This window comes from Pinus tabuliformis, chromosome 8, assembly GCF_031772625.1.
Source record: "Pinus tabuliformis cultivar Carrire ecotype Pingquan chromosome 8, CPIR1, whole genome shotgun sequence".
NCBI lineage: Eukaryota > Viridiplantae > Streptophyta > Pinopsida > Pinales > Pinaceae > Pinus > Pinus tabuliformis.
Genome location: NC_142294.1, coordinates 1,629,447,212 through 1,629,458,322, shown reverse-complemented (window position 1 = coordinate 1,629,458,322; position 11,111 = coordinate 1,629,447,212). Strand labels below are relative to the sequence as shown.

General features: G+C 35.6%; 1 pseudogene; it reads left to right on the top strand.

Moving 5' to 3' along the window:
- Positions 1–7,204: 7,204 nt before the first annotated feature.
- Positions 7,205–8,120, top strand: LOC149242324 (calcium-binding protein KIC pseudogene; annotated as a pseudogene).
- The last annotated feature ends 2,991 nt before the right edge of the window (positions 8,121–11,111 follow it).

Genomic DNA, 11,111 nt, shown 5'->3' with positions numbered 1-11,111 from the left:
CTTAACTTGTCAAGAGTTTCAATATCACCACATCATACAAACCCATCATTTCAACATCAATTCAACCCAACATCGTTACAATTTCACATATCGATTCTTTATGGCTTTTGAACCTTTTTACCTATACGCAGATTCCACCCCCAAAAAAAAAATGATTGCTTAATTAAATTTGCCACCATTCTAATTTGGGTTTCTTGAGTGTCAATTTAAGTGAAAATTTCTCCATCATCCATGTTTTTTCTTTTCCATGTAACAAAACATCCTAGCAACCATTTTAGATATATTGATTGTTTATAGTTTTTTGAATATTTTCCCCATATATAAATTTTGCAATAAAACTAATTGCATACTTAAATTTCTTAGCTTTTTAATTTAGGGTTTTAGAGATAAATTTGAGTGAAATTTTCTTAGTCATCCATGTTTTTTTATTTTCCATGTAACAAAGAATCCTAGCAACAATTTTACATAACAAAGCATCACTCGTTGCATATTTAAATTTGTTTGCTTTCTAATCTAGGTTTCTCAAGCCGATTTCTCATCCCCCTAAGCCACAGAAAAGGGTAGAATATTTTTTAAGGCTAAAGTCCATTCAACAACAACAATATTCTCAATGTGAGGTCAACATGTTATTTGTGGGAATTGAAATTGGATGGAGAGGATAACATTTAGAAGTTTCTCAAGCTAATTTCTCATCCCTCTAACTTGTAGAAAGGGTAGGATATTTTTTAAGGCTAAAGTCCATTCAACAACAACAATATACTCAATGTGAGGTCAACATGTTATTTGTGCGAATTGAATTTAGATGAGGAGGATGACATTTAGTCCTCCCAATCACCTAAAATAAATCCAATTACACTCAATCATCCATGTTACTAAAGAAATTAAAAAAAAATGATATCTACTCTCATTATGTCCCTAACTTAAATCATGCTGAAAATGCAACAAGATGATGGAGCTTAGTGGAAAGGAGTCGCCTTCACTAAGTGGGCCCGCAAGGTATTTTTGGCGCAAAGTCTATTTTTAGACATGGATCATGGTCTATGAGTTGCAGGATGTTGTTTATGGATGATTGGTCATGTTGGGAAAAATAGATGGACTTCTATTTTTGGTTCACAACGAAGTGATCAGAGTCTATTTTTAGACTGCCAGGCTAAAAATAGAAACAATCAAATATTATTAGCCCTTAGTAATATTTGGACTCTAAACATTATCTTATTCTCTTGGAGCACTTCAGTTCGAGCTACGGATGTGGCACATGCAGCTGACAAAAGGAATCACGTGGTTTCTTATGTGTTAGTTGAGCTATTGGATGGAAGACTTCAGTTAGAACTCATGCATGTGAGTTCTGTGGAGTTGATGGAGTTGTGTTCAGTTTGACTTAGTTGAACTAGTTGTATTTAGTCTAACTAAAGAATACACTAGTGATGAGTTGTGTGAATTGATTGTTAATTAATTCACTAATTATTAACTCATAAAGCAACTAAAGAATACATCAGTTAACTCAGTGCATGGACAGTTCAACAGAGACAGGTGTTAGAGGTAAGTGAAATGGTGAGTTGTGACTATCAATTGTGCATGAGATTTGCACATGCATGGATTGAGTTATGCCGATGAGGATTGCGCAGTGTGGGCCAATATCTAGGCAATTGTAGATTGTGCTCACGTGATTCTCTTACAGGATTGTGCAATGGAGGCAGGCAAAGCAGTGGAGAAGATTTGAACCTATGACTTGTTCGGATCTGAGCTAGTTTTGGGTGTAACAGGTGGAGATAGTACTAAGTACTTGTGAGGAGTATTGTACTATGTATTGTTACATGTTCTCAATCATTATAATATACAGATAGTGTGGGGTTTTCAACTGTATGCTTTCCCCGGGTTACATACTGTGTTAATGTGTGCATGCGATTGATGTTTCATTGTTTTTAACGCTGCTAAATTGATGATCAACGTAGAGGAGGTTATGTATTATGCATGTATTCCGCAATAGTGTATAATCGGGATAATCTCTGTGAATAAGTGTTTATTATTCAAAATTTCTACAAATCATACTCACAATGTAACAAAGGTTGATCTAAAATTATTATTAAAAATGTGTATATAAACAAAAAAATAAGAGAAAAGAAAAGTATAATACCTTCTTAGGTTTGCTAATTGGAGCTTGAGAACAACAACCTTATTTGGCCTTGAAACCGACACAAAAATATAACGAACAAAAGAACCCTCAAGTTTGAAATGTATAGTAATTAGTGAAATGTTGTAGGGGCCTAAACTATAGTTCCATCAGAGAAGTAAATTTTTACGTAAAATCTATCAATTTAAATACATGTACGTACCTGGTTTTCCCGTATGATGTCGATCCGTAGCTGACATTGCTCCATAGAAATTTTGAGTCCTTTGTTTTTGTTATAAAACCAACTAATTCCTCCCTGCCTATCTGGGATCAACTTCTCTAATTCTCAAACCTAGAAGACATTGATCTCGAAGTCTTCCAAAACTCCAAGAAAAATGCTCAATTTTCCAAGTTTTTGGTCAAGTCCAAAGCCACAGGCTCATCCCTCAAATTCGTTCCAGCTCTTCATTCTTCGTAATTCTTTGTTTTTCCTATACTCCCATCCCTCCCTCCTGCACCCCTCTTCGTCTCCTTTAATCTTCTTATATTGGGGAGGTTTCTTCCCCGCCAAACCATCTCCTCACCACCTCTCTATAAACTAATATCTTAAACTTATTCGGTGCCTATCACTTGACATAGAACTCAATCGGTTGTCGTCTAAGTTTGGGGTTTTAAAATATATTTATAACCATTAAATCGGTGAGTCTTTCTATTACAAGATTTATTCAGGTGTTGCCATCATTTAAAAGAGTGAGTGGTGTTTCAACCAACTCACAGCCACATACCAGACAACTCGGATTCCAAGGGTTGGACATCTAGTAGCATCTCTAACCACCTAGAGATGAGGATTTCCTGATCCAGGTGGATATTGGTGGCAACTTGCCTATTTCACCTAGACCTCCATTCAGTTTCATCAATTTCATTGATTATAGCAACATTTACTACTTTTAGTAGTTTTTAGGGTCCTGAACTTCCGGTGTTGTTTTGACCCCTAAACAAATTTTTTTTGAGGTCTGCAGCAGTCCCGTAAACACGCTCGTGGTCGCAACTACGAGCCTGCCGCTAATCCTGTAGTACTCTGAGAGATATTTCCAATGAGGTATCATACCTGCCAAATGGAGATCATATGACCAAGTTACAACCCTAGGAAGTTGGTTGCCCAACTAACACCAATGGGCCCCACAAACTCTTGGTGTTCCATCTCCTAGGATTATGTTTTTGGTTGTTTAAGGTTTCCCCTTGCTGTTCAATAATAAAAGGGCGCTTGAGCCTCATTGTAACATAGTTCAGAGGCATGTAGCCACCACAACTCTTCTTAGAGATAAGCTACCATTGTTCAAGCTAGTTTATTTTCATTATACTTGTAAGCATCTTTCAGTGCTTTGATATTAATGAAATGGAGGTTTATTTATGTTGCATCTATGTGTTTATGTTTATATCTGTATTCTATTGTGTTCCTGCATAAGCTTGAATCATTTCCATAATGATTCCCATCCATATAGTGTTATGAAATATATTTACAAAAAAACAAATAAATTATTATTATTATTATTAAATAAAATAATTAAAATACTATTTAATATTTAATATTTTTTTTTCATTATACTTAAATTTAAGATATACATGTCCACGGGGTCTTGGATAGATAGTGATTGGGTGCTCTGTTAAGGCACTCCTTGATGTAAAGTCATCGGTTCAATTTCCCACCCCGATCGGGGTGATATATTGGACATGATGAAGATGTATTCCCACCTAGCTTACCAAAAAAAAAATTAAGATATACTTAAATGTAATGTAACGGAGTGTTTGCTTCTTATTTTCACATATTGTGCTTAACATACTTGAGTTAGAACTTGTAGTTTGTAATGGTAATATTAGTTTAGTATTTTCATTAAATTTTGTTAGCGAATGTTAACCTTAATGTATTCATTATATGCTTGAGAGATAGATATTTAATTAGTACTTTTAATAATTATTTCATTTATCCTATACTTAGACAATATTCATAATCAATTAGTGTGCATACTAGTGATGTGGATGCGATGTATGCATATGTAGCTACCATATGCATGCTAATACTCATATTATGTTAGTAATTTGAAATTGGTTATTACAAATGTCATGTTGTATTTTGGCCTTAAATACAAGGAAAACTTTTTAATAACAATCATTAAAAATAGTGAAATTAATTCCATAAATATATATTTTTTATGACTGTTTAAAATATTCAAAACATCATTATATTTGGTCCTTTCAAAACATAAAGTACATCTAAATCTAATCAAAATTAAACTTAAACAATTTAATTGCATAAATGTATTTTCATGGACACTGAAAAGAGTTAAAATGTAATATGCAATCCCAACAAACCCTAGAATATATTTAGATCTTATCAATATTAAATGCAATATTGTGTCAAATCATACCTCTTCATTTTCCTCGTTGCTCTTATCATGTGACATGAAACTAAATTGTGTTGTGCTTTTAATTGAAGAATGAAATAATGTTTAGGTGAGCATGGGTCAAGCATACCTTGAAGTAATTTGGGTACAAGGCAAAGTGTATGTAGGTTCATTTGCTCATGTGGATCCATGGCCCCAACTTAGGGGTGACTCACTGTTGAAAGAGTTGAAGCAGGGAGGAACATCCAAGGTCTTCAATGAGTCAGTGAATTTGTAAAAGATAAATACTTTGTTTTGGAGTTGTGTTAAATACCATGTCTTTATATTGCAATATTGTGAATTACAAGGCTATGGTTGTGTATGTTACTATAGACATTTGATTGAAATGAATTTTGTGTGTATATATCTTATAGAGGAAAGTATGTTTGGCATTATTATTGTAGCACATATTGTTATTTCTATTATAATGTGGTTACTATGGTGGATTGATAGGGAATTTGGGTAATTTCTCAATACCCCACTATCATTGTAGGTGCAAAGGAAGTCAAGTACATTACGACTACTATATCGCAGCTCAAGCACATCTATGCCATCTTTGTTTCCAAGGTTTCATCCTTTTCACCATGCTTGCAAAGGGAGGTAATGACTTCTCAACAACCCTCACCAAGTTTGCAAGATGGTTCTTCATCCTAGGCATTTTCAAATCCTTTTGATAATTATTGCCTTCTGCATGTGATTTGGCCATGGTTGCTTGCCTACGTGTCTACGACTCATTCCATGACTTGTAATCTTGTTCCAAGTTCTTCACCTACTTGACAGAGAGCCCAATTTACCAAACTTAAGTTTATGGCACCAACCATGGTCACTCATCCAAAGTGTGTCTAGCAGCGTGTTCCAAGGTATGCGACCTTGCTAAGAGTTCTTCAGTTGTCCAATAGAATAACCAAACTATTACATTATTAAACCCACAAACCCAAAACTTGTGTGATACCACCTATCACATATCTATAGTCCACTAAAAAAAAATTGTTTCGACTTGGTGTGCCCAAGTCACTCCGACACCTACAGTCTTGTGACACTGCATTGTTTCAGACATGTTGACTTGATTAAACCATGCCTACTGCCACTTTTCGTTCAAGGCATGCCCATGACTTACCCGAAAAAACCATACACCAATTCCTATTTTACTTAGACTCACATGCTAGACCCTCCAAGAAGACATCTAATCGTGGCCAAATCTTCCCAACAATACTTAGTCAATTAACACTTAACAAACATAAATATACATACAAGAACATTATTCAACACAAGAACAAAATGGTATGACATATACTATCAAGCAACACCAAAATGGTGCCTAACACCCTTTTTTCAATACATAAGAATGCTAAAAGTTACAATGCTGCAAGAGGAGAGCTCGTCCATTGCCTGTAGCTCATTACAATGCACAAAGATATCAAGGTGAGTCACTTTCTCATCTACCACCACCTTCACATAAATCAACCTCCCACTGCATCCATACGCTTACCCACTACAAGTCTTGTCCACAAATTTGGTCACTTAGTCAAATCTGTAACTCGTGTTGCCACAACCCTGAAAGACAACCATAGACCACATGTCGACTATGCTTCTTGTCTTCATCCATTCATTGTGTTTATACTTATATGTGTCGTTGCCCAACTTGGCAAGGTTGTGTTTTATGAGGTGAACTCAAACCAACTCATCCATTGTATGCACGTTGGTCCACTTAGTCTTGCCAAGCCCATCTCCTTGCCTTATTGTCTAGTCCACCCATACCCCAAACATTTGTTGTGCAAGTCGGCCTTATTTGCAGAGCCAAGTCATCCAACCATTTGCAATGCCTTTGTTTGCAAGTCATGATGAACAAGTCACCTTGGGTCTGCATGCCCAACTCATTTACCCGAGAGGTCTTTGTGAGTACATGCCTGAGAAACATGTGCTCAAGGGAGTCCACCCAATGAGTGTGCTCCACGATCACGTCCACAACTACCTACGCTCTAAGGAAACTCAACCACCCAACTTGACCCAGTGTAGAATGTTCACATTGTCAAAGCATATAGGTCTTGCCTCACCATCCTCTCCAATCTCTAGCCAACTCCGCCCAACTTCCTTAGTATGTGTAACTTAACTCACCCACAACACATATTGCCTAACCTACTATCACCTAAACTTTGTTTACACCATTTTGCTAATAGGTCAAGACAGTGGTCTAAACATTGTTTTAGACCTTGTCTCGCACCTTGCCAACCAGCCCAGGCAGTGGTTTACCATCCACCTTACCATGACCACAGGGATCTTGGTCAAGCAAACCATCCATCGACGTCGCTGCCAAGGAAGTGCACAATATGCCTCTAGCTAAGGGTTCTTACACCCACCCCTTCATCCAAACATTGATTTTAGAATCCCATGCTTATGTTTTGAGAAGAGTCCAAATTCTCAACGATTCTCCAAATTTTCTCGTGGAATGTGAAGAGGGTATACTTTGACTGGTCATAAGAACCCACGTGAACCCCACTTTTACCCAGATCTGACCGTGTTAAACCCTCTTGCGAAGTTCCCTCGAATCTTGACAAGTGTGGATGGCTGAACTGTGGAATCATGACAAGTGCGGTGAATTGCTAGGAACTATGACAGGTAGGAGGGGAAACCATAACAAATACCGAAATAAAATTCGGTTGAATCGAAGCCGTGAACCATCGCTACAAGCCTGGAATTTTCATGATTCCATTCCAACCTTTCACAATGCCGGAGAATCAGTAGGTGCCCGGGGGACTGGCTGGTAATTAAATTTCGGCGTGCTCTCTTTCACACACAATTTCTGTTATTTTTTATCAATTGACTGGAGTTGTACGCAATCCCCCTTCTGACGGCTTCGGCGAAAGTCCCAACTTTGTCATTACAATAGAAAATTCTTGAGAAGTTAAACTTCCACCAACAAGGAACTCCATGACAAGTCTGGATCAGCTGGACTGCGTCCGGGCACTTTCCTCACCATTTCTTCTGCCGCACAATTTACGCCTTGCCTGGCCGCACACGCCGGCCATGGAGCCTTATTTATATAATACGCCCCCCCGTTTATCTGCAATTCAAGCTTTAATCCTTTCCCTGCGTTGAAGACACACTTAGGGTTTCAATTAGGGTTTCGGCATTCACAATAATGGCGGATTTCGAGGATTTCCTGCCCATTATGGCGGAGAAATTGGGAGAGCACGATTTCATGGCGGAGCTGTGTAAAGGGTTTCGTCTTCTGGCAGATCCCCGGCTGGGCCTGATAACTCTGGAAAGCTTGAAAAGAAATTCGGCTCTGTTAGGGTTGGATTCCCTGACAGATTCGGAGCTGCGGGCGATGATGGAGGAGGGGGATTTAGACGGCGACGGATCTCTGAATGAACATGAATTCTGCGTTCTAATGATCAGACTCAGCCCTTCTTTCATGGATGAAGCCGATAAATGGCTAAATAAAGCCCTGGTAAATGATTTTGAAGAAAGCCCAAGGAAAAACCAATAGATGTAATTTTTATAAAAGGATTTCAGGTTTTCATTGGGTGTGCGTGACAGATCTGGTGTAATGTATGGATAATTTTTGTTAACACACCATATGTTAAGGGGTTTTAATGATACAATTTATTAGTGTTTATTGCAAATGGATTGGCCCAAGTCATATTTCTTTCCTTTATTGCGATTCTTATAAATTTATCCATTATTTAGATTAATTTTAAATTGAAACCATTTTTATGAATATTATATTTTTATTTTGCATTGTGAAGATGTATTATTCCCGAGACCTACAACCCAATATAGGGGTACAATTCAATGTATGAGTAGAGAGATGGGGGAGAGACAAAGGGAGGTGGGAGAAAAAGGAAGAGATAAAGAATTTGAGAAAGAGGAGAGAGGGGGGAGAGAGTAGAGCAAGAGGGAAGAGAGAGAGACAGGGAGAGATGGATCCAACCTAGATATGGTATATGTGTATATAAAAACTAGCATAGATTCATCTTAACCCAAGATCTATTAAGCGCCAAGAGGGATCAAATCTTTTTTCACTTTAAAAGAGGTTTGTGTCTCAAGAGATTTGATCCCTCTGGGCCCCTCCAACTCAAGTTAGAAATTATGCTCTCAGAAAAATTAAATAAATAATTATAAGTTACAATGGTTGATAGATAAATCATCCTATAGTCTTGCATAAATTTTGGTGGGAGATAAGTTAAAGTATATTTTTTACATATTATTCCTACCCATTTTTATGTAAAGATTTGCTTATAGTAGATATGTTATTTACTTGAGAATAAGTCATTTTCAGGTATTTTATTTTTGGATGTTTTTCCTACAAAGTATAAGAATAAAAAATCACTACACAAATATCTAAAATTCATGCATGAATATTGCAACCATATCCATAAATTATGGCATAAAATATCTAAGGCAATTACCCACATGGCATTATAGTGTGCAAAGACTAACCTAGATCCATCTTAACCATGGATCTATCTTGCACCAAGAGGGATCAAATTTCTGAGCTTATTTCATTCTTAATATGGAGTTGATATATAATTATTATAACAAAAAAAAGTAGATCATAAATCAAATAGTTTTAAAAATTTAACATCACACACACACATATATATAGAGAGGGGGGGCGAGGAAGGGAAGCAAGCTATGGTTGGGAGGAAGGAATGGAATCCTCCCAACGTAAATTCAATTGTCGCAAGTGACATGATGGATGTTATACAACATTGACAATACATATATATAATCTAACTACTAGATGAAATGGTTTTTTGCGTAGGAATACAACAATACAATTTTGAGCAAAATTTGTGGTTTTTTATTGTTTAAAATACACTTTTGAATATATAAATCGATTTAGCACCCTAAAAACCCCTTGAAACACTCTAACTTTGTAGATTAAGCAACTTAAAATATGATTTAAAAAAATATAATTGAAATTAAATAAATAAAACATTTCAATATCCATGAGAGAGATCGATCTTGTTCTAATTCTATTAATAGATCCAGAGTTAATGGAACCTATTAATGGAATATATATGATGTTAAATAAAAAAAAAAATTTGTTAGTTACCTTATCTCTCTATATAAAGTTGATGTAAACTTAAGATAGAAATTATTTTTTAATTTGTTAATGTAAGTATTATTTTTAAATATAACATTATGGGACATCTCCATCATACTGCATTGTATTGTGCCTCACAACCCAATAAAATATTTCAATGTCCACCCTAAATAACATAAATTTTACATCAATTTTATATATAGAAAGATAATGTAATTGAAAGTAAAATTTATATTCTAGTCCATAACTAACTATTTTTTTAGTATGAGAGAGGTGTGCAATTCATCCCATACTCAATATAGAGTACACCTATGGTAATTAAGAAAGAAATATAATTTAACAAAAATATATTTATTAATGAGGCATAAATACAATATTTAATTTAGCCCTGAGGATTAACTCAATTGGTCGAGTTCCCATTGTTAAGTACCTCACCCATTGCGAAGTCATGGGGTCAATTCTCCTTGACACCCTCAGGGTTAGGCTCGGAGGCCATGACTTCAATTCTCCTTGACAACCTCGGGGTTAGGCTCTCCTAGTTTGGCAAGCAGGATGCCTTTGGGTTGATCTACCTGGATTTTCCATGAAATAAAAAAATATTATATTTTTACTTTTGAGTATGAAGGAGACGTATAATTCCTTCACCATATAAAATATTTCAATGCATGCAAATTTCAATGTACTTATAGAGAGAGAAAGAGGCGGGATTTATGTGAGTTCTTATAACATGGATATAAACATTTTAATGTCAACCATATGGGCCATAAACAAAATATTTCAAAGCCGATGTTAATTAAAATATTTGAATGTGAACTATTATTATATAGAGCAACTAAAAAGTATATATATATATAGAGAGAGAGAGAGAGAGAGAGAGAGAGAGAGAGATCAAATCAACTCTGTGGAGGTGCACACCTTTAATTTTTACACTCTAAAAGAGGTTTGCACCTCAAGAAATTTGATCCCTCTTTGCTCTTGATAGATCGAGGTTAAATTGTATCTATGTTAATTAATTTCAAAGGTAGAGATGGTCTTACCTAAAACACATTGCTAAAAATATCGATAGATTGGTAACACTACAAAACAAGGGTATTCTGTTACAATGCAATTCCTTCCATTCGTATTCTATATACATGTATCTAACATCAATCACTTTTACGGCATCCATAACAATGAAGATAGATCCCTACATTAATAAACTTCATTATAATACACCATAAACATTAAGATACTTATCACCAAAGTTTTGTTTCCATTAAAAACCAACCAACATATACATGATGCCCCATGCATATTAATAACTACAACATAACTAGTGCTTTATTGAAATGGTCAATTTAATCATGTAAAAATCCAATCAATCCTTAAGCAACAATTGCATAATCCTTTCTCCCAATCCATATAATAATATTTATATAATTTTAGGCAAATACATAAATACAATTCATCATCTGCAAGAATTGCTTAGTCAGTCAAATCCTGAAAACTAGGAATATTCTAACAACTC